The sequence below is a fragment of the Eulemur rufifrons genome, chromosome 19 (assembly GCF_041146395.1).
Source record: "Eulemur rufifrons isolate Redbay chromosome 19, OSU_ERuf_1, whole genome shotgun sequence".
In the NCBI taxonomy this organism is placed as follows: Eukaryota; Metazoa; Chordata; class Mammalia; order Primates; family Lemuridae; genus Eulemur; species Eulemur rufifrons.
The window spans coordinates 36,229,114-36,254,117 of NC_091001.1; positions in this window are offsets into that span (position 1 = coordinate 36,229,114).

Consider the following 25,004-nt stretch of genomic DNA (forward strand, 5'->3'; position numbering starts at 1 on the left):
TAATGACTTGACTCTCATGGATTAATAAGAGAAATGGAAGGTTCCCCAAACTCAGAGAAATGTCACTTCCCCTGTTGGCAGAAGCACATGAACCAAAATTACCACATTTTTATCCCAGTGACTGCCCCTATCCTTTTCTTCCCCAACCACCCACCCACGCAGGGACCAGACTGGGCCACCAGTGGGAAAGCAATTGCACCACAGTCCCATAACATCAGGCAGGAATTCCACAGAAGAGCCTGCACCTGTGTGTGTGCTTACTTCTCACTTCACAGTGGGCAGAATCACGCCTTCCCACTTGCATCCCCAGGATGTGCACATTCTATTTCCCAAAACATATGAATATGAAGCTTACATGGCATGGGGGACTTTGTAGATGGGATTAAGCTAATGACACTGAGACGGGAAGTTATCCTGCTTGGCCCAACATAACCACAAGAGTCTTTATAAGGGAAGGAAGGAGGCAGGAGAGCCAGAGAGAGTGAGAGAGGTGTGACAAGGGAAGTGCAAAACCAGAGAGATGGCAGCAGGGGGAGGACCTGGCTTTGGAGATGGAGGAAGGCGCCACGAGCCAAGGAATGCAGGTGGCCTCTGGAAGCTGGAGAAGGAGAGGAAACAGACTCTCCCTAGAGCCTCCAGAAGTAACTGCCAAGACCTCGATCTCAGCCAGCTGAGACCCACGTCAACCCGACCCCCATAACTGTAAGACAGTAAATTTGTGTTGTTTTAAACCACTGAGTTTGTAGTAACTTGTTGCAGTAGCCATAGGAAGTGAGAGTACACTCCTCCAAAATGAAATTAATACAATTTCAACTCTTCTCTTTGCACAGAAGTCTCTTCTGCCACTCTGAGAGTTTCCCTCTGGGCTGAGCCATCATCCGCAGAGGACACTGGCCAGAGCGAACATTTCTTTCCTGGAGGGGGTTCTTCATCATATTACCTGGCTGAAACCTCTGGAAACAGCAACTGAAAGAAAAGGCCAGGGAAGAGGTGAGTTTTGGTAAGGTCAGGCCAGGGTCAGGCAAAGAGGTAGCTAATCCAAACTAGGACGGGGTGGAGCCTGGGTCGGGGGCAGAGCCTGCAGGGGCAGGCTGAGGTTAAATTGGAGGATGGGAGGTGGTTGGGGAAGGGCCAGGGAAGGGGGCAGGAAAGTGCATTATTGGCACCTTGCAGATGCTCCCCCAGGCCTGGGGCCTGTTCCTACTGGACTGCATGGCACTGGGACCCTGCAGCAGCAGAGGGGACCTTGGCTTCAGCATCACTGCTGTCACCTGCTAGGAAAGCCCCCCAGGCCTCAGGGTCTCCGTGGCCACCCCTGTGGCACTAGGAGCCCACCCACCTAGCAGACCTCATGAAATCCGCAGTGTGGGCCCAGGGACGAGGCAGGCAGGCAGAGAGGACAAGCAGAACCTGGACTGTCACCACCACCAGGGCCCGCAGCACGGCTTTCTCCTTCCTAAACAGTCACTGTTAGCTTGCTTGGCCAAACCTCTGCGGTTTCTTTAGAATAATGCTGGAGAAAGCCGTGGGAGGCGTTGACCTGGAATGCCACTAAATACACCACGGGACGGAATTCCCTGTTCCCTGACTCTCGCCGTGTCTCTACTCTCACTTTTCCACCCCCATATGCTCTGCACCATGGCCAGGGCAGGCAGGGGGACACCGAGGCACACTTGGTGGGGGTGACTTGCTTTCTTTCCCACATGCTTTCCTGGAGAAACACAGAAATCTTCTCTCAGCTCCCCAATTTCCCCCACCAAGTATGTTCCGAATCATCCCACAGCATCTGTACCTTGGCACACACCAAATCACGTCTGTCTCCTTATCACCATTTAAACCTCTTTAAAATACCTTCCTTGCCACACTGTTTCCTCACCAGCACCTTCTCTGCAGTGGCATCGTGGGCGGTGGGCAGGGGCAGGGGGGACCTCCCAAGAGTCCCTTTGCCACGTTCCCAGAGCTCTGCGACATTGGAACTTTCCCTGGCATGGAGGGGTGCTCGGGAATGCGACCAATCTGTGAACTGTTTTAGGAGGCCCGGTTCTTTCTTCACTGAAGTCCCTAATGCTTCTGGCTTCTGGTAAGAAAGGGATTAGAGACAGTCCACTAATCCTGTGTGGGACGCCGCCGAGTGCTGGGAACAGCAGCCCACGCTCCCCGGAAGGAAACACCGCTGGTTAAGAGCAGATGGAGTCTCTCGCCCTGTAGTTGCACTGTGCTTTTCAACCCTCGTCCCTGGAGTCCCCAAAGGAGGTGAGAAAGGCCAACATTCCCCGGCACGCTGCCCACTTCCTGCCCCACGGCCGCGTCACTGTGATGCTTTTACACAGCCTTTGCTTGGGATTTTATTTGATCCCAAAGGGAGTAGAGAGGATTAAAAATGATTCTCTTCAAAAGTTATCTCTGTTTAAAATGCTTTTTAGCTGTTATAAAGCTGTGGAGCACAAGCAGATGGTTAAAAAAGTTAAATAGTTTGGGAAAACCTGTAAAAACCTGTATAGAAAAGGTGGCCAGCAGACCTGTTCCACCTTGTGGCTCTGCCTCCCTCCGCGGGTCACGGGCTCCCTCTTCCCCAGAGCATCCTGGAAATCAGGCCACCCTCCCCACCTCCTCTCCTTCTCCCAGGGTTTTGTCGCATCGTCTCGTCTGTCTGTGATTCTCTTCACTAATTGCATGTTTACATGATGTTTATTCCTTTCCTATGATTTTTTTTTTGAGACAGAGTCTCACTCTGTTGCCCGGGCTAGAGTGATTGCCGTGGCGTCAGCCTAGCTCACAGCAACCTCAAACTCCTGGGCTCAAGTGATCCTCCTGCCTCAACCTCCTGAGTATCTGGGACTACAGACATATGCCACCATGCCTGGCTAATTTTTTTCTATATATTTTTAGTTGGCTAGATAATTTCTTTCGATTTTTTAGTAGAGATGGGGTCTCGCTCTTGCTCAGGCTGGTCTCAAACTCCTGACCTCGAGCGATCCACTCGCCTCGGCCTCCCAGAGTGCTAGGATTACAGGCGTGAGCCACCGCGCTCGGCCCCTTTCCTATGATTTTATGGGGTCTCTGGAAGGAGAGGGGATCGACCTGCTGTCTGGAACCATCTTAGTCTGAACACCTCTTCCTAGCTTGAATTTCAAGTATCTTCAGATTCAGTTCAAGCATGATTTGTTTCCTCACAGCCTTTTTGGCCAGGGAGCAGTCTAATTTCTCCTTTGAATCTACGGTCTTTGGTTATGGAGGATGTGGCCGTGACCCTGTGGGGTTTGGGAGGAGGATGTGTGTAAGGAGCAGTCGTCACAAGGCAGGGACCCTGGAAACAGGCTCTGGGACTCTTGAGAGTTGTGTGGGGAGGTTTGGGGGCTGTGCTGTCAGGAGCAAGGCTGCAGGGCATGAGGGGGGCTTGGACAGAGGGAGAAGCTGGGCTGCAACACGGTAGCAGCAGAGGCCTTGACCGAGCCCGTGGGTGTTCTGGGGCCAGGATGCCCCTTAGAGATGTCCCGACTCTGCACCCCAGCACTGACCATTCCTAGGATAGCGACTTCCCCAGGAAGGACACATGACCTTGAACCAGGCAGATTCCAGAGCCAAAGTCAACTCCCAGAATGGGATACAGTGTGAATTGCCAACAGCCAAGCCGCGGCCCTGGGGGAATGTGTACTTCATCCGAGGGGGCCCTGGGTGCAGTACCACACATCCTATGCACTGGCTGTCCCTTTCTTTCCTACATCATCCATGCCATCATCATTGTGACTACTGACCCGTGCATGGTGTCAACAACTGGCCATGAGCTATTCTAAGTGCCTTATTCGTATTGACTCACTCAGTCCTTACAACCACCCTATGTGGTGGGTGTTATCAACATCCTCACTTTACAGAATAAAGATTCTATTTTGACTCTTGGCAGGACTGACATCAATGTGTGATGCTTTAGGTCAGGGGTGGAGAACCTGCAGCCTTAAGGCCACATGTGACCTTCTAGATCTTAAGTGCAGCCTTTGACTGAATCCAATTTGTCTGGCCAGGGAACCTGCCTTTGTCTAGGTATACAAAGGTGAGATATGGGACCCAAAACAGTGAGTGTCTGGCATGAGTGTTGAATGAACTGGTGAAGAAAATGCACCAGACCTCAAAGAGGGCCACTGCCTTGATGGAGACGGGTGAGTAGGCCAGTGCTGTCAACACTGTCAACAGAGTGAATGAAGTGATCATGGTAGAGGAGCAGGCAAAGACATGAAAGGGCCAGCTCATTGGGGCCACAGGAGCACTGAGGAGGGGATCATTCCAAGGATGACACATGGGAACTGGTGCAGGCCCATGAACACAGAGGATGGCCTCATAAGGGCACACGACTTGTCTACCAGCATGACAGATGCTAAGGAGCTTGGAATTGTCCTCTGTACAAATTAAATGACCCCAAATCTCCTTGTCTGGAGCAAGAAACAGCTTCCAAAGACTAGAACTGGGGACTGAGATGGAACCTTCTCAAGTGGACGATGCAAGTGGATGGGTTTATAAGTGAGGGCCTCCAAACTGAAATGGCAAAGCTCCAAGGTGGCATGAACCTTTCCGGGGAAAGAAATATCACAGCAAAGAGGTAAAATTGAGTTCTAAGAAAAGAGACATAGGGCTGTATGAATGTCCAGAAAGGCAGAAGTTTCATGTGGCAACAGGGTTCTGTGTAAAGAAAAGCAATCCCAGTGGGATCTCGGTGTCTGCTCAACTTAGAGCTATTCACGGTGATGGGTTAAGAGGGGAAAAACAAACAAACAAACAAACAAACAAACACCCTATGAGGCCCCTGATAAAATGCTAAAGCTGAGGACAAGAAATTGCTGGGGACAGAGCAGCAGCACCTGATCTCCCTGGCACAGCATCATCTTGGAACACTGACGATGCCGTGTAGGGGTCTCGCTGCACCTAAGACAGGTGTGGAGATGAAAACAGTCTGGACGGGAATCAAGAATGGGAGGAGTGCCAGGCAAGGTAGACTGACCACCCTCGGCCCCGCCACAGACAGACAGCAAACACAAACAAGACGCAGCACAGAGCAGAAGGAGAAGGCTGTTCAGTGAGAAGCCTGGGCCAGGCATCTGTTTTCTTAAAAGTGTTTCATGCAGTTTGGGGACGATAAACTGTCGAAGGGCACGGCCCTTTTAAGAAAGAAGGGGCTAGGCCATATGACAATCTTTCTAGACAAGGACAGAAGGAAGTAGAAGACAAGTGAGCTTGTTTCTCTTCATTTGGGGAAGGAGTATTTTGTGAGTCCAAAGTAGACTGGCAGGAGCAGAAAACGCAGGGTGCCCCGGCAGCGTGGATTAGCGGGGAGAAAGCAGGGCTCTCCCGGCTATAAACAGAGGCCACTACAATCACCGGATGTAGCTTGGAATGTTGAGAGGGTAAAAGAAGGTCTTTTTCAAAGTACATTTTGGGAGGTTATGTAAGACACAAACGTGACATAAAGAATAACACAGCGCACACCTGTGTAACTACCAATAATTTTAAATACAAACCGTTGCCAACATAGTTAGGTCCTGTGTCCTTTTCTCCTCTATGTCCCTTCAGGAAAGTGCCCAAGTTTTACTTTTTAAATTTGTATTTATTTATGAATTTATTTTAATATCAAATTAACATCTACTTTTGCGTATTCCTCAACTTACACATGGCATGCCCTATTCCAAAATAAGACAAAGCCCTTGATTCTGCTCATTTCCCCCAATATTTTTCTGTAATTAATTAAATTTTTAATTGACAAATAAAAATTGTATGTATTTATGGTGTACAACATGAAGTTTTGAAATATGTATATATTGGGGAATGGCTCGATGGAACTAATGTGCATTAGCTCACATAATTCTTATTTTTTGTGGTGACAACACTTAAAAATCTACTCTCTTGGCAATTTTTAGGTATATTGTTATTAATGACAGTCACCATGATGTATATTACATCTCTTGAACTTATTCCTCCTGTCTCACTGAAACTCTGTATCCTCTGACCAACATCTCCCAACCCTCCCCAGCCCAGGGGAGCCACCATTCTGTCTCTGCCGTCAGGAGTTCAACTCCGTTAGATCCCGCGTGTGAGTGAGATCACCCAGAACTTGTCTTCCTGTGCCTGGCTGGCTGCACTCAGCATAATGTCCTCCAGGTTCATCCACATCTTTGCAAATGACAGGAGGAAACTGCCTACCTTGACTTCAGTGTTGGTCTTTTCAGCATTTCTTTACTTTTTTACCATATGTGTAAAAACACTGCTTTTAACTATCCAAAACTTTTGAAAGGTCAGGCATTGAGACAAGGACCTGGGGCAGCCCACAGGTGAGAGGAGCAGTGGAGTTGGCTGAAAGGGTGCATGGGAGCCACCCCCCACCCCACCTTGGTCCTTACCCCACCTCGTGCATGCCCTGTGCACACTGTGTCACAATTATCAATCAGTTTAATAGCGTATGCTGGGTTTCTTGTAGGCAGACCTTTCTTATTCATCAATAGGTGCTACTGCAGGTATGTAGAACATGTTCATAAAATACTTGTGGAATTAATAAAAGGATACATAAAAAAGAATAGTAGGTTCTAAGGCCTGAAACAGGGGCTTTGGAGGACTTGAGGAAGTCCATATTCTTTTCATATGCAATGTATCAGAATGATTAACATGGTAGCAACATACATAATGAAGCAGCAAGCTAGACCAGCTAGGAAGTTCCCCAATTTAGTTGTATGAACAATTATTGATCACTAGCTTTGGGCCAGGCACTGTGCAAGGCTCCAGGATAAAAGACAATGATATTTATAAAAAGCATAGCCTGAGGTTCCTGTGTCCAAGGGCAAAGTTGTCATGGCCTGAAAAGATTGACTTAGAAATCTTGCATGCCTGCTCTAAGACGGCCTTGCTCACCAATGGGATGGCTGAGTTCCTTCAATTTTATATTTTTGCAAATAATACTGAAACATATAAACCATGATCTGTGACCTCTCAGTGTTTAGATTATACTGTTTATGCCTGCAGTTTCCAGAAGAAAATCCAACTGGATACAATCAGACCATCTCATTCCTGACGGCTGCCATGAGTGCCTGAGATTTGCCTCTAACTAGGCCGGATCTCAAGTCGTCAGCATCTGTAAACATGGTTATTGGCTAAGGATCTAAGGTTCCAAGTTGTGTCCAGTCTTTTCTGAGCTGGAAGCTGAGCAATTCTGGGGAGAAGATGAGGCCAGCTGGGGAAGGCGGGAGGCCCATGTGCCTGGTGCCCCCCATGCAGGCAGTCTTACTAGCATCACACAGGATGGTCCCTGTCTCTGGAAGCCCATCTCCCCCGCCCCCTTTTTCCCATCCATGCTCTACCTCGGGTTGTGGAATGAGGAGTATCTGACCAGCTTAAGAATAAGTGTCCAATCTTCATTTCTACTCCTCCTCCTTTAACATGCAGTTTCCTAATAAGTAAACCCACAAAGGCAAGGCAGTAATGTGTCATATTCTGAAACCGGATTTCAAAAAGCTTGATTTGGAGTTGTGTTCCTATGGGACCCCAGCTCTTGGGTTTGAAGTCTGCAATCATTTGTATTAATGCCACTATATTTTTAAGTGAGTGGTTACAGCTGTTTGTGTTTCTTCCTTGTCAGTGAGTGAGCCGAGATAGGATTCACCCCGTGTGACTTCATAGAAGTGTCAAACTCTGACAAGGAGACATTCCCATCCTTGAGACTGACAGGTATTGTAGAGACTGAAAATTAACCTCCAGAATATTGTTTTCCAAAAAAATTATATGTTTATCTAAAACTCTGAATGATGTGTTGGCTTTAGCCTTGAATCCCGGCACATGTCAAGGGATTCAGTATTACATTATTACTAAAACATATGGAAATCGTGCAAGGCCAACATGAAAGGCATTCTTTTTCCCTTTTATTTATTTTATTTTATTTTTTTTATTTCATCTTTTTGTTATGGGGGATACAGAATTGCAGGTTACATACGTTGCCCCTGTACCGCCTTTCCCCCCAAGTCAGAGCTCCAGGCGTGTCTGTTCCCCAGATAGTGCGCGTTGCACCCATCATACTTCACATTTCAAAAACATCACCTGGGTAGAAATTTGGGCATGTCCTCTACTGATGAGGTTTGGAAACATTTTTAAAGCTTTAAATATTTTTAACCAATAAAGAAATATTTTTAAAATACTTTAAAATGTTTTCATTCTTTGACAATTCACAAAGTTTCAGCCTGTGCAATTGTTATTTATGATATTGCTAATGTATCATTCACTTGGCTACAGTCATAGGATTTTTCCGTAATTACTTCCTTCATATCTCTTCATATCTCTTCCTTGGACTTAGTAACTAGATTGTCCTACATTTTATGGCATTCCTTGGTTGTCGCCTCTAAAGACACTTTTTTTTCCTCATCCCTCTATCCCACCCTTTACTCTAAACTTTTCATACTTCTCTTTACCTCTGATCCTTTCCTTGGGAAACATATGCCACAGAGTAAGCAAAGCTTGGCAGGTCGATTTAGGCATCATGCTTTGCTTGATCTCAGAGGGTTGATTCAAAACAGCATTTCTCTCTGTTGAACACACTTGCACGGGGCTGTCTGTAATACAGAAGAGGGATTACAGAATTGGGGGGCCAGAAAGGAATTGGACCACAAAGCCCAGCAACAACCACAAAAGGACACCGATTGCAGTGAATCCTTTATTTTGTTGACCTCTTTGCACAGATCATTGGAGTCTCGATTCCAGTTGAATGTTCCAGGAGACCCAAGCTCAGGCAGATCCCCTCATCCCTGGTGCTGGCTTCCTCTGAAATACCGAGAGTGTCAGCCTCACAGGTCTGAGGAAGAAAGGAATAATTAGAGATTATCCAACAGACTGTGCAGAGTGCTCCATCAATATAAGGTAAACAAATAAAACAAAATTAGCCAAATCCTCTCTGCAAATACAACAGTCATCCCTCCGAGATGTTTGGCTAGAGAGGAGGCTGGGCTGACTGCGCAGGGATGCACCTTTGTCTGCAGAGCTCCCTCTCCCACCACCCCCAGCAAACATTTCCTGTGCTTTCCCTCTCCAGGGCTGACTTCAGCCTTTTTGCAAAGGCTCAATGTACGTTAGCAAATTCCTGCTCATGAAAGCTTAGCTGTTCCTCTTGCAATCTAAAAATGGAAGCCTCTGATTTGGTGCTCTGGGCTGTTTAGTCAAAGGACGGCATCAGGGGTTCTCTCTGCATTCTGCGGTGTTTGAAGCAAAAACTGCCAAAGGCCCTCGTGCTTCTGGAAGGACTGGGGTTGCTCTGTACTGTGTCCTTCCAGTTCACACGACTGCAGCAGAGAAGCCAGGCTGAGTTCATTCCCTTCCAGACTGAAGCCCTTATCATCTGCCAGATAAATTTCATTTCTTGTTGTCATTACTTGTCCCGGGAGGCACCGATCTGCACCTCAGCTCCTGCTCCCTCTGCCTCTCCCTCTCTTTCAAGCAGATGAGAGTTAAAGGGCTTGTCCTTCAGAAATCTAGACTCGAGGGAAACAGTGCATGGTTAGTCTAACCTGGTTTTGGGGTTCCAGAGCGCCACAAAGCCCACTTCATTTGTTTCCTGTTTTCCTCATTCTGTGCAATATCAAAACAAGGAGGAACATGCGTTACATGGGTTCAGCTAGAATCTGCTCCCAATTAACAATGGTGAAAAGGGCTGTGGTGCAGCAGGAATTTTCCAGAATCACATCACAGAAGGTTTCATGCACCAAATATCTCAGCGTCTCTAAACGCTGGGAAGCCCGTGAAACCCACCTGCGATGTAGGCAGAGTGACAGGCCCACGAGAGAGGCCGCTGGTCCCACGGAGAGGAACAAACCCTCCGGTCTCAGTATCTGGCCAAATGAAAGCCCTCTTCTGTCAGAATGTTCCCATAAGTAGGAAGCTTGCACCGAGCCATAAATAAAATGAAAGAGAGGAGGGTGCATGTTCCCTGGGCTCAGGTCAAGGGTCAAGTGTCCAGTCAGCCAACAGCCTCAGCTCACATAAAAACTGGGTTGCTTCCCAGACCTCGCCTCTCCCAGATGCACCCCCTGCATGTTTCCAGCATCCTCTTTCCACGCCTCTTTGGGGTTTGCAGTCACAAGCACTTGGAGAAGCAGTTGCTGGATAAGAGTTGGCTGTGAGGGGTGCAGAGAGGGGAAGGGAACAGGCTAGAGGCCTGGGTGGTGGGCAGTGGGGACAGGAGCTGCATGGCCTCGCCTTGGGGCAGCCTGGGCCTGGGGAGACCGTGCGGCCCACAACAGAGAGGGCCTCACCGCAGAGGGCTCCAGAAAGTTCTGAGGAAAGCATGGTGTTTGGTCTTATTTGTGAAAGCTGTGCAAACCACCAGTCCCCGCCCTGGTGAGCCTGCTTGCTGCCGGGATGCCGGTGGAGAGGCCAGGATGCCGGTGGAGAGGCCGGGATGCCGGTGGAGAGGCCGGGATGCCAGTGGAGAGGCCGGGATGCCGGTGGAGAGGCTCTGCAACGCCAGGCAGCACTGCTCGTGTTCTTCAGGGAAGATCCACGGGACTCCACACGCAAAGGCCTGCTGCAGTGGGGGCAGGATCCTGGAAGCTGCTCCTCCCACCCCAGACACCCCCATGATCCCAACTCACACTTAAAAAATAATAATAATAATAATTATCTTCTAAAAGGTACCTTGAGGGCCACAGGCACTGTGTTTCACCTTCTGGTCACCTCTGGGTGTGTGTGTCGGGGGGCTCTCCCACGGCTCCCTACTTCCATCCTCAGGGCAGTTGAGGAAGCCCCTTTCACACTTACAACACTAACTTGTAATAATTGTATAACTTGCTCCTTAGTCTTCACCTCCAGACTAGTTTTCCAGTAGTCAAAGATTGTATTTCCTTTGCCTATTCCTGGGGCCTAGCATTGTGCCTGCATGTCCAGAGCACACAGTAAATGGCAAGTGAAAGAACAGCTGACTGGCTAAGTGAACGGACCTGTGTTCACTGAGCACCTATCTTCCTTCTGAACAAGTGGTTTCCAGGGTAAAAAGATGGAGGGAAATCCTTCATTGGTACCTGTGAGTTTGGTCTGGGTGCAGAGATGCCTGAGAATGGCCTGAGACTATGGCATCTGTAGCTAACGGTGATGTGTGTGATAGTGGACGGAAAAAGAGAAAAATTAGAGCTGAGCAGTATGCGGACAAATCTAATCAAGGGCTTAGGCCAAAGGGCCGGGCAGGGACAGAGTACAGATGCGAGACTTCTGGCCTGATTCCTGGAGAACCAGTTCAGTAGTTCTCGGATCAGAGTGTAGGGTGGTGGCTGGCTGGGTCTCTGAACTTTGAAGAGAGCTACAACAGCGTGTCCCTTCTAAATGGAGAGATTTAGAAATGGACACACACATCACTGATACAGTGAGGGTGGGGAGAGAGTTGTTAAGGTTGCTCAGCCTGCTTCAAGCCTTTGCAAGAATAAAATATGCCTGAGTTAAGACGAATTTTACACAGATGTTCCCAATATACTGTAGAGAAAGGGAACTAACTAGAGAATGACTCAGGAAGACAGTGCAGTGGTAAGTCAGTAGCTTGAAGATAGAGAAACTACACATAAGCCGACGACCACAATTCCTAGCCCAACTGAATTAGTGTAGGAAATCCTTACAACAATCTTACTTGCAAACAGACATAAGAATGGTTGATTTGATAGAAAGGAGAAGAAAGAAATTCAGATCTTGGGTAATATAGGAATGAGGGGCCTGGACTATATAAAGAAGGAAAGGAAACTGGTTGAGGAGGAAGAAGTGAGACCCAAGAGGTGAAGAACATCTCCCAAATTCCTGTGAGGCCTGTGCAAGCTTGAAATTGCCAAAGATCTTGCTATGACACTGCTATCAATAACTTAGGGCTCAAGGGATTAAATAATTCTACTTTATTTTTTTAAATTATTAATATTTTTTAAAATTATTCTAATATTGTTGGAACCTGAGAAATTCATGATGCTTTGGTGTCCCCATCTTCTAGCTGATTTCAAAAAGAATCATCCATCTGTCTCCCACCTGCCTCACATGAAGTACTTCCTCATGAAAGCACAGCCCCATGGGAACTGGATCTGGGAGAGAGTGGAGTCCCTGGCCCAACGAAGAAGAAGAAATTCATGTTCAAGGGCAAAGTGATTTGTCATAAGTCACGCGACTAGAAGAGGCAGTAAGTCAAACTACAGGCATTATTAGAAACAGTATCCAGCAGTTCCCAAACAGGTCATCCTAGAAAATATTCCAGAAGGGCTCCCAATCACAAAAGTCCTCAAAGGACTCTGACCAGGATGGCACTGAGAAGCTGCCTGGGGAGGTGGAGAAGAACACTGGAGGGGTGTGAAGTGGACAGGACATTGAACCTTGCCAACCCTCAAAACCCTCTTCTGTACAAAGAGCAGAAAAGCAACTGTCCTTTCAATGCAGAAGAGCTTTATGCAAATGAAGTCATTTGAAATCGTATGAAAACTCTTCACAATCTAAAAAGTACAATTCGAGTACAGGTATTTAGAAAACAGGGCTGTGCTTAAACCTGTGAACCTCAAAGTTGTCACCAGAAACACACTATTTCCTAATCAATTTGCAAATATTGCAGACAACTAGGTGCACAAAAATTAATATATACAAAGATGCAGGTCTTCCCCTAATATTGGCCAGTCCTGGAAAGGACAAATGGAGGCTTACCTAGCACGTGCCTAAATACTTAATAAATCAAGCTAACAAGCTGTTAAGTTACATAGGCTCTACCCTTCTATTTTTATATAGACCTGGGAGACTCATTTAGGATATAAGATGCTTGGATTCCTCAGCATTTCTTGTTGGATTGTGATGGGATAGCCACAATCCACCACCCCTTCTTCTACCTCAGCCCTGCCCACACCACTTGCAAACTACGGCTGCCTTCAGAGAATGGCCCAGGAGAGGCCAGTGCAGGCACCAGGATGGATTGAAAGGAGGCAGGCCCCTCTCCCATTGACAGGGTCAAAGTCTTCCTGTGGGGAACTAAGAGTAGTCCCACAAAGCTGGTCATGAGGATTATATTAAATCATAGCCAAACACTGGAATTAGTCTAATTGTCCATCATTAGGGAACTGGTTAAAACTACGGTCATCCAAAATGATGGTTGATTTCATGTGTATACACACACATACATATCATGAATAGTTTAATAACATTAAGGAAGTTAAATTATTGGTTGACTGTGTTTCCATAAGGAAAACATCAGGCCAAGAAATTTTATAGATGAGTTCTACAGAACATTAAAAGAACCATTCATCTCCTTCTCTTACACAGTCTTCTAGAGGCTATTCCAGGGATGGGCAAAAACTGTTTCTGTAAAGGGCCAGATAGTAAATGTTTTAGGCTCTGTGGGCCAAGAAGCAAAGTTGAGGATGCTGTGTAGGTGCTTTATAAGAGAGCAGGCTGCCACCCACCCACCCAATGTGCCTGGGGTGGCAGGCGCAGAGCAAACATCGGCAGACAATGAGTAGCAACAGGCTACAGTCAACACAGACATATTTGTTGACCAGGATGAGTAAAGAGGAGAAAGGCTACCAATTGTACAGTGGTCTTCTGCCCCTATTTTAGCACCAGCTGTGGTCTGGGGACTCACGACTGAAGCAAGAGATAACATACATGAAGATCCACAGGGCAGGTAACTAAAATAGTTACATGTTTAAATATGAGACTATGGCAAAAAGCCTTTCAAAGCAGCATCTTAGTTGAAAGGAGAAAAATCCAGGTTAAGATTCTCATTAACAAAAATATTTAAAATATGACAAACTAGTACAGAAAAATAATATAATCCCACCATACCATCACCCAGATTTCATATGTTAGATTTAGATATTTTTTTAAGAAATGGAAACTACAGATGTAATCAAATTGCCTTTGGCTTCCTGTTCTCATTTCCCGCCTTCCCTCACTAGGAGTAACCACTATGCTGAAATTAGTGAATGTCCTTCCTGATTTTGTTTTTGTACTTTTCCTATAGATAATATCATTTGGGGGTAATTTTAAATAATTGGTATTGATTTATCTGATGTGATTTTGCAACTTGTTTTTCCCACTTGACATTACATTTTGACATTCATGATGAGGTATGTTGCTTTAGTTCATTAACTTTCACTGCTTTATAATATATATAACATTCCACTATATAAATATACAACTATCCATTTACTGTTAATAGACATTTGATTATTTCTTACTTTTTTTCCTGATATAAGCAATGCTCCAATGAGCACCTTTATACATGCCCCATCATGGACATGTGTGAATTTCTCTAGGCTAGAACCATAAAAGCAACACCACTGGGTTGGAGCACATACATACATATTCCCCTTGACCTAATGCTGCCAAAGGCCTTTCAAAATCATTGAGCCAAGTTACACCTCTGCCAGCAGCTTCAGTTCCCATTTTTCTATGTCTTTGTCAATACTTTTGACTATAAAATAAAATAACTCATTTTCCTTATTACCAGTGAATAATCATGTTTTCATATATTTATTGGCTATTCAGTTTTTTTGTTTTGTGTTTTGTCCACTTTTATTGCTTGCCCATTTTTTCTATTGGCTTGTTTATAGCTTCTTGGATTTTTTTTTCTTTTTATGATATTCACACAGAATATAGCTTATTGGTTTTTAGGAATTGTTTATACATACTAGGTTCTAATCCTTTTCTGGTTATATGAATCAAAAATCTTTCCCTAACTTGTGACTTGTCTTCTCACTTTGTTTATGGTGTCTTTTCATACAAAAATTTCCACCTAATTATAGTTAAATACATCAGTCTTTCTCTTTTAGTTTTGAGTGAGTTTACATTTCACTTACAAATATCCTTTCTGGGCCTCGTGTGGTGGCTCACGCCTGTAATCCTAGCACTCTGGGAGGCCGAGGCAGGAGGGTCGCTTGCGCTCAGAAGTTTGAGACCAGCCTGAGCAAGAGCAAGACCCCGTCTCTATTAAAAATAGAAAGAAAGTAGCTGGACAATTAAAAATATATAGAAAAAATTAGCCGGGCATGGTGGCACATGCCTGTAGTCCCAGCTACTCGGGAGGCTGAGGCAGAAGGATTGCTTGAGCCCAGGAGTTTGAGGTTGCTGTGAGCTAGGCTGACGCCACGACACTTTAGCCCAGGTGACAGAGTGAGAGTTTGTCTCCAAAAAAAAAAAAAAAAACTGAAAAACCCTTCTTATCCTGATGGCATAAAGATATTTTGCTATATTTTCTTCCAATGGTTTAAAATTTTGTTTTTGCATTTAGATTTTTAATGCCTCAGAAAGTAATCTGTTTTCCTTCCATACTGAAAGTTAATTTTCCTGAGCACCGTTTACTGAGTAGTCTACCCTTTCATCAATGTATAATGCCATCTCTGGTATATCCTAAGTTTCCATATGCTTGAGCCTGCTTTCAGATTCTGTTTTGTTCCATTTTATTTTTGTATAGACTTTACAATTTTTTTTTTTTTTTTTTGGTAGGGCAAGTCTCCCAATCATTTTGTTCTTGAATTTTTATGTTCTTAGGTTCAGAAATGTTTATGAAAATGGGTCACTGTTTTCTGTTTCCTGTAGGGGTATTACAAAGTATCAGTTAGGACTCTTTCTCTCACAAGGAACAAAAAGTGCCTCTGACTATTTTAAGCAAAAAGAAGGGGGAGGTGGGGGGTGAGGTGGGAAGAATTTGTTTTGTTTCGTTTTGGTTTTTTGCAAAGATACAGGGCTCACAGAATTGGCAGGAGACTAAGAGATCTGGCTTAGAAAACGGGTCAGATACAAGGTAGTGCCAGGAGACCAAGCAAAAGGAAGCACAGCCAGGGCAGCCTGGAAGGTGGTGGTACTGGGCCTTCCGCCTCCCTGGCTGCAGAATGGACCCTCGGTGAGATATAACTGAGCTGATTTTATAGGACTTACCTGTTAGCATTGGGGATTGCCCAGCAACGAAAGTGATTTTACATGCTATTGCTGCAGAGGTATTCCAGTTTTCTTTAACTAAGGATACTGAAATCTCGTCATCATCAAGGACGAGGCTATTTGACTTAACCTGTTCCCCTATGTCTCAGGTGGACAAATAGCAAATTCACATCAACAGCGTCAAATGATTTTTATACAGGTTCAAATGGTGGGTCTTAATCCTGGCTGGATATTAGAATCACCTGGGAAGCTTTCATAACTTACTAATACCCTCAACCCTCTAAAGACCAATTAAATCAGAATCTCTGGTGTTGGGGGCCCTCTTTTCCCATCCAGGATGCCAATAGGCAGGCAACGCTGAGAGTCATTGGGCTAAAAAGAAACAATTGTGCTAATACCAATTAGACATGAGATTGCCTCTGTGCCACAGCTGTTCCTCCATATTCTATTTGCACAGTAGCACCATCATACAGACTCGAAAGAGGCATTGACAGATTGAAATCATTTCAAAATTACATAGTTTACCAATGGAAGCAAAGACTGGTGGAAGATCGACACATTCCTCAGACATACTTAAATATTCTTGATGAGATGTGGCAGGATGTAATAGTGTTTGAGTGAAATAATGGTGCTGCAACCAGCTTCTCTCTCATGGGCAATATTAATTCGATTTTTTTTTAATTTCTTTATATCCTTTAGGGAGGAAAATCACATTTTGAAGAGAAGCCTTACTGACTCATAGATTTATAGTTTAAGGGAGATGAGAGACTCCTTTTGCAAAAGATGTACTATACCAAACTTTATTTTCATCAGGAGAAAATCATGCTGATAGACTTAATTACAGTAAACAGTTTGGCAATTAGGATCTATCAGAACATGATCTGAGTAATTCCAATGGCAAGAGAGCTGCTCCTGAGGCATACTTGCCTTCTTCAAATTTGAGTGATTTAATTCTTTAGATTGGTTGGAGTTCCTAGCTTTCAGAAGAGGGAATTCTTGGAACCATTCCAAAGAGGTCTTTGATGACTTCAGAGTATAATATTTAGTTTAATCATATGTGAAGATCTGTGTTTCCATAATCTGTTTCCAAAAGCTATACTTTGGTCAACATCCTCAGATATTTATGTGATCCCAAAATCTGAGCCCAATAACTGTGCCCACTATTAGTGGTGTGTTACAGATAGTTGTATAACCTACTCTTTGGAGAGGAAAGTCCTGATACATAGTGGTTGCCTATTTCCATGATGTAGACACTTCCACTATAGCCCATGTGATTTCAAGCTACCAAATTGAGGTCCCTTGACACAGAGTTGGGAAGAATTGCACAGTTGCACACCATTGTATAATAATCCCACTCTACAGATATACTAGACATAAACAAACTTAAGAGCATAGAATAGTAATATATAATATAATAATGAGGAAGTGATGAGTTTTGAATATTAATTACCTCTGCTTTTAATGTGATTTGTTAAATTCAATTTATATAGTTTAATTTTTTAATAGATTTAATTTTTTAGTTTTGGATTCACAGCAAAATTGAGCAGAAAGAACAGAGAGTTCCCCTAGGCTCTCTGCAACTGCCCCCCCAAAGCTCCCCCCACCCCACTATCAATATCCTATGCCATGTGGTACATTTGCTACAATTGATGAACCTACATTGCCACATCATTTTCACCCAAAGTCCTATAGTTTACATTAGGGTTCACTCCTGGTGTTGTACAGTCTATAGGTTTTGATAAATGCATAATGACATGTATCTACTCTTATAGTATCATACAAAATAGTTTCACTGCCCTAGAAATCTTCTGTGTTCTGCCTATTCATCCCTTCCTCCCCCCAACCCCTGGCAAACACTGATCTTTTTACTATCTCTGTAATTTTCCTTTTTCCAGAATGTCATATAGTTGCAATCATATAGTTTGTAGCCTTTTCAGATTAGCTTCTTTCACTTAGTAATATGCATGTAAGATTAATCCATGTCTTTCCATAGCTTTTCATAGGTTGATAGCTCATTTCTCTTTAGTACTCAGTAATATTCCATTGCCTGTATATGCCACCATTTATTCAGTCACTGAAGGACATCTTGGTTGCTTCCAAATTTTGGCAATTATGAATAAAGCTGCCATAAACATCCATGTGCAGGTTTTGTGTGGACCTAGGTTTTCAACTCATTTGGGTAAATACCAAAGAGTACAATTGCTGGATCCATAGTTTAATTTTTAATAATACTGTGTTTAATAATTGTCTTAGAAAATTCCCAGAAATCTAACAAACAGCTCTCATTAGCCAGTGTGAGCCAGCCTGGCACATCACTGCGTTATAGCCCCACCCTTCCCCTGCCTCCAAATTGTGCTTAATAAAAAAAAAAATTCAAACTTGAGATTTTGAGTGGCTCCAACTGAAGTCCATCTGTGTTACAGTCTTTAAAATGTTGCTTTTGTATGAGTATATGTGTGTTCTAATGGACTTATTAAGTCAAAATAAGACTGTTTAGTTCTTGGCTTTCTAACAAAAGCAGGTCAAGGCTGGTTTCAGCCCTTTTTGCTCCTCACAAAGCGTCATGTGCAGTATGTGATAAACTCACCTGATTAGAGGGTTTCAAACTGTTCTGCAGAATCTCAGGGGCTGCCAAGGCACAGCCAGGGAACCACCCCATTTTAAGTAGAGGTGCTGCTCCCCCCGGTCATTCTCCCCATGGTCCCTTCAACAGAGCATCTTCACTTTTCTGTTCGATGTACTGGGTTTCTGCATTAGACTTTGTTTGAAGAAGAATTTCTTTGACTATAAACACTTTCAAACCACTGCCTTGGAACTCAAAATGTTAATGAAGGAATTGGATTGAGCTTCACACCACTATTTCTGGATGCATCAACCATACTCTTCCAGCGGTGCTGGCTGCCACCTCAGTGAAAATTGCTCTGAGGATCAGAAGTGAGTTTAGAGAGCAAATGCCTCTGGCACTGCAGTCCAAGACGTCCACATCCACAGCAATTATAAGAAAGGGAGAACCAATTATTATATAGGCAAAGGTGCTGTCCACTTTGTTACAGTTACAAGTGGAATTATTTTAGATTCATCCCTGGAGCAGCCAGTTAACTCTGTAAAGTGGTGAAAATAAATATGATCAATTTTTATTTTCCTTTGATTCAATCAGATCTTCCTAGAGGGAAGACCCATTAAGATATAACTTTTGTCATCAAGACTTCATATAAATAAAGTCTTGGCTGAAACATTTGTCAGTCCCATTAGGCAACACTCCCTACAACTAAGATCCCCAACCGCCGGGATGTGGACCAGTCCCAGTTTGTGTCCTGTTAGGAACCAGGCCACACAGCACAGCAGGAGGTGAGTGGCAGGTGAGCAAGCAAAGCTTCAACTGTATTTACAGTCGCTCCCCATGGCTCACATCACTGCCCGAGTTCCTCCTCCTGTCAGATCAGCGGCCTCATTAGATTCTCACAGGAGCATGAACCCTACTGTAAACTGCACATGTGAGGGATCTAGGTTGCACACTCCTTATGAGACTCTAATGCCTGATGATCTGAGGTGGAGCTGAGGTGGTGATGCTAGCACTGGGGAGTGGCTGCAAATACAGATTATCATTAGCAGAGAGGTTTGACTGCACAATAAATGGAATGTGCTTGAATCATCCGGAAATCACCCCCACTCCCACTGCCCTCCCCTGGTCCATAGAAAAATTGTCTTCCATGAAACTGGTCCTTGGTGCCAAAAAGGTTGGGGAGCACTGCCCTACACCTTATATTTGTTGTTTGGTACAGAATTCTTTCCTATCACATTCAGAGGTTTAACACATTGATTCCAGGCAGTCTATACTTATACTCTCCATATAACTAATTGGTAAGACTGTGTGTCATAAAACACACCCTGGAAGCTAGACCAGGAATGGGAGAAAAAACTGCATAACCCATCCTCCTTGGTATCCTGTCCATTGGCTACGCGAATATTGCCCATTCTCATGATAAAGGGATAAACTTTTTATATCTCTGTTTTGTGGGGGAAGCATCCATTTGCTCAAGTCTGTTTTAGAGTGAGTTAGAGGAAAATTCTCTCATGTATGTTTTCCCTTTTGCAAGCAGCCTTCTAGAGAGATTTATAAACCTCCTTATTTTATTTTTGTTCCCTTCCTTCCTTTGTGTGTATGGAGGGATTGCAGCTGGGTGTCTCCCCGAGTGTGGCTTAGTAGCTACTATATTTTTAGAGTTCACATTAGAGTGATTAGAAGACTTGTGAAGATTATGTAAATTATATATCATTAAAGAAGATATGTCAGGTGCTGTCCTACAGATTTTGGATGCTTTGAATTGAAGGAACAACACGGTTCCAGAAGCTCTTTTCAGTACATTTGGGGACAGATCTAGTTATTTGGAAATGATCAGTGATCTGAAACTATCGTATCCCCAAGATCTTGGAATCAAAAAATGTCAAAGCTTCAAGACAACGTAGAGTGAACCTGGGTGAACCCAGTTATTTTGATACACGAAGAAACTGAACGTGGAGAGGCCAGCTAGCCTGGAGGGTGCCGCACAGCTCAGAAGTGGTACGGTCAGTCCCCACCCAGGTTGGCCACTTCACTTTCAGGGGGGTTTTAGTTTTTGTTTTGTTTTAGCTTCTTGAAACTCTTCTGGAGGGCAAGGCTTTATATAAAAAGTGTAAGGCTTCGGGGCTGTGGTTGGGGAGCTGAAAGTGCCTGTGAAGGGAGTTTTACGGTAGCAAAAAGGAATCCAGCCTCCCTTGCTTGCAGCATGAGACACTTGCAGATGGTTTCTTCTCTTCCCCTTTAAAAAAATTAAATAAGAATGCAAAGAAATAAGTTAGTAGAATTCTAAACAGTAAAAGGCTCACTGAGGTCTAAACACGTCCTAAAAGGTAATAACTACAGAGGCCTTTGCATCTTCAGGAATGTGCTGAATTGCTCAGACAGTCTAGACGGTGAAACTCTGCCTGGTCCTTCCTAACCTTAAGTCAGACACACAGAGCTCCGGCCGCCCTGACTGCAGGTCCCACCTAAGCACCCGAGAGGGGAGGTGATGTGCAGGGCAAAAGGGCCAGCAGCAACCACCTGGGCTTTTGCAAACCCCAGCAAATAACAAACAGCCGTTCCCTGGTTTGCTGACAGGTTCATTTCTGGGAAAGTTAAATACAGGGCTGGCTCTAGGCAAAATTGTAAAATAGGTGAGTCTGTTTCTAGCATTCTCCTCTTCCCCATTAGCAGCAGCCTGTTCTAGCTGTCACCAGGGTCCCAAGCACATACACTGGACTGCTGGCTGCAGCTTCAGGCCCTTCCCTCCCTCCCTCCTCGGCAGCTTCCCATGCTCGGTCCTGGGCCCCATGGCAGCCCTGCCCGTCCGGTTCCCAGCCCAGCCATTCCGGCTGACTGACTTGTGCCAATGCGTTGGTGGCTGCCAATGGAGTCATTCGTTCACTTTTTCCCAGGCAATATGCTCTCACTTCAACCACGGCTGGCTGGAGACAACTTAATCGGATTATTCAGCTGGTAGAACTTTCCAGCACGGAGGCCTTTCACAGAGGGGGGAGCCCAAGGGAGGGAGAGGAGGTAGGGCTTTGGCCTCTGAGCAGCAGTCGGTCACTCGCTCTTGTTCTGACCGAAGGCCCCAAGAAAGGGATAGATGACGTGGCCCTTGAAGGCTTTTCCCTGGCACTGGGATCCTATGAAACACCCGTCACGGATCTGCCTTTCTTAACACTCCCCAGTGGCAATATGAACACTAATAATAAACTAACCAAGTTGGACCATTTCATGATGAGGCTTGTACATGCCGGGACCCCTTCTACGAGGCCATTCTTAGAGGGCATAGGTTCTGCCCAGGTTAGGAATTAGGCACGCGCTCTAATGACAAGCTCTCAGATTCTCTTAACCAGCCGCATAACGCCAAGGTGCAGAGGGAATTCTGAGCTGTTCCTAGGCCTGTGTCCCTCTTGCATTTCTTTCTCAGTCCTCAATTTGGAGGGAGCAAGCCCACCCATCTTGTTGGAACTCAGAACTCTTTCTCTTCGCCATCATATTGTTTTTTTAGTTTAAACCATTTTCACTGTGTTTCTACACTGGTTTTAAATGAGGATGACATCATGGGAAACGTCTTTTAAACTACTATCCCTATGACGGAGGGACCTAGGTGCTGGTGTCCAGAGTCTGTCCCTGTTCTGATAATCCTGGAAACATCACTGTACACTTGTTTGCATCCTGGTATCGCCAAGACGCCCTGGCAATGTGTTCCTTCATGTTTTCACGCCCATGTACGTGCTGACGCTCAGCCATCTACTCCGCTGTGTCACCACCTGAGATTGGTGGCCCCCTCGCCCACAGCCAGTGTCAACTGTAGGCTGATATCAGCGAGGAGTAGCCTAAACAGAGCGGGTCCCTTTCTCCTCCCTGGTTGGCAGAACCTGTGCGTGTGCTCCCTGAGCCATGTGGGACGGTGCTGCACCAGCTTAAACAGCTCGGGCTCAGGAGCTTGGTGGCTGAGGGGCCTGAGCAATCTTGGGAAGAATGACAGTGATGCCGCTTCCTCTCTAGGGATGACAATCTAAAGACTGGGCCCCCTGGAGGGGTTGCTATAAGGTGGGGGGTGACGACCCAGAGATGCCCCAGCCTCACCCAAACACAGTCCCCACTGCTCTCCACCAAGGACACGCTCAGCTCCCGGGAAGAGAGCCTTTCCTTTTCCATGGAGTTCTGTAATTTTCTTTAGATAAACCAATGCCCCCAAAACAAGATAGGCATCCACATACACAGCCACACACACACACACACACACACACGCAAAATAATCACAAGACTGTATTTTAGAAGCAACTAGAATAATAGCTGAAGCACCCAGGCACAGTTTTGAGGAGTGTCTGTGAATGATAATTAAATGCGGCTACCTCCCACACCCAAGACAGCTTCCCCTTGCAGCGACAACTTCAAATGCAGTGTCAGCTGTGCAGTCTGTGACTTCCTTAATGCCAATGAAGCCTGCAGAGTTTCAGTGCCATGTGCCAAAAACTTAAAAATCAACTTTCGTAAAAGTTGTCACTTAAGCCATGGCCAGCTCCCTGTCCACAGAAGGAGCCCCGGGCAGAAGGAGCCTTTGGCATACTCAGATGAGGGCTCAATGTGAGCATAAAACTCACAAGTATAGTCAACCAAAAAAAAAAAAAAAAATCACAATCTCTTTTCGGACTTCCTTTGGGAACGGAGGGTGGTATTGGATCCCAGACTGCTTTCCAGTTCTGTTCACAGCAAGAACAAGCTGTGATGCTCACAGGTTTGTGGAGAGGACTTAGCCACTGGAGATGTGGCCTATGTGGCCTTGGCTCAGGTCCCGGAGGCATTTGCGGGAGGTGGACCTCCTTCCTGAGCCCCTGCCTTGGGTGGGAGCATTGATGGGCTGGAGTCTCCCACTGTGGCCACCTGAGACCCGCCAGCTTGTCCCCTAGCCAGAATCCCCACTTGTGGCCTTCTCCTTGCTCCCTCTTTTTCAGCTTTCTTGTCATGCCCTTTGCACTTGGTGCCATCAACCTGAGCTCCACTCTTCCTTCAAGGCCAAGTTCAAATTCCACTTCCTGTATGAAATCTTTATTGCCAGAGGTAGCAATAACACAATAATGCCTTGCAAACACGCAATGGTTTGCAGCATTCCTGCACCTTACCTCAACCAAGGGTCCAAGAATTTCAGAGCCGGAAAGCCTTACAGACCATCCCACTACGATTTTATGGAGAAGGAGGCTAAGTGAACGCTCGAGATGCCACTGTTGTTGGTGAGCAAGGAAGAGATCTGAGGCCTCTGAACCCCCCAGACCAGTATCCCCTCCATTGGAGACTCCCATGGGGGTAACCCTTCCTGCCCCCTGCAGGTGAGATGGCTCAGCTGGTGGCTCACGGCCAGTCTCAGCTGCCTTATTAGTGGCCGTGGCTTCTGCCTCCTGGTCCAGTGCCTCGGCAAGACAGAGTCGCCCTCCTGCGTGTTGCAGATTCTCCCTGTGGAACAGCTCTGGGGCCAGCGGGCAAGGCCATCTCACCAACCTGTGACTCTGAGCCTAACACCCCCCCCCCGCCCCCACCCCACACTGTGCTGTTGTCATTTAAATCTTTGGACCCAATAAGTTCCTAGGTATGGAGCCAACATTTTATACCCACAGGCCCCATTTCACTGTTCCAATGACTAGTGCAGGGCTTTCTCTGGATCTGTGCCAGGCTCCTGTCTTACCTCTTACCTCTTTCAGAAACAAGGGAAGGGAGAAGGTGGAGAAGGCAGGAACTGGTGAGAACAAAGCCCTCCCTGCCTGAAAGACCCCAGGCTGGGGGCAGGGCAGTGGGAAGAGGCAGTTTACACCTGTCAGGCCCACCCGCCCCAAGCCTGCTGGGTGGGAAGAGTCTGTCCTGGCAGACATGAGCAAGGACAGCACAGCCGCGGTCACTTGTCTCGGAGAGCCGCCTGCCCTCCTTTTGTCCTGCTTGGAACGAAGGGTCCCAAACCTTCTGTGCCCTGATGAATCCTGGGGTTGGGTTCAGTCCCAGGCTCCAACAGGCCACGTCCTGTGGACCTTGGTACAGCCTGTTCGCCTGCACCCTCCCCAGCGCTGGGGGCTGATGAGATAGGAAGAGACCCCGCCCAGGGGTTTCTCGCACAAAGGCATGAGACAGAGCGCTTTAACAACAGCCTTGCCATTTCTGCCTCCCAGCTGCTGCGCCTGCTGCAGAGGCCAAGCCAGAAAGACACCTGGCATGGGGACATCTGGCCTGAGCCCTTGTCATTTGGTGGAACCTTATGCTGGGACCTCACCACAGGCGTCTCCCCTTCCCTGGTGTCTTTTTCAATATTGAATTACTTTTGTTCATACTCTAGGCTCCTGTTCCTTTGTGGGGTGTGTCAGAAACAGGTAGACAGGTGATTGCCCTGCCGGGGAACTTGGGTTCCCAAGGTGTTGGGACCAGTGCCAGCTACACCCACAAAGCAGAGAATAAGTCTCTTGCTGAACTGCCTAAGGGTCTGATGTGCTCAGGTGGCCTGTTGGGCTCTGACATTTCTCTAGAAGATTCTTATTTATTTATTTATTTATTTTTTTGAGACAGAGTCTCA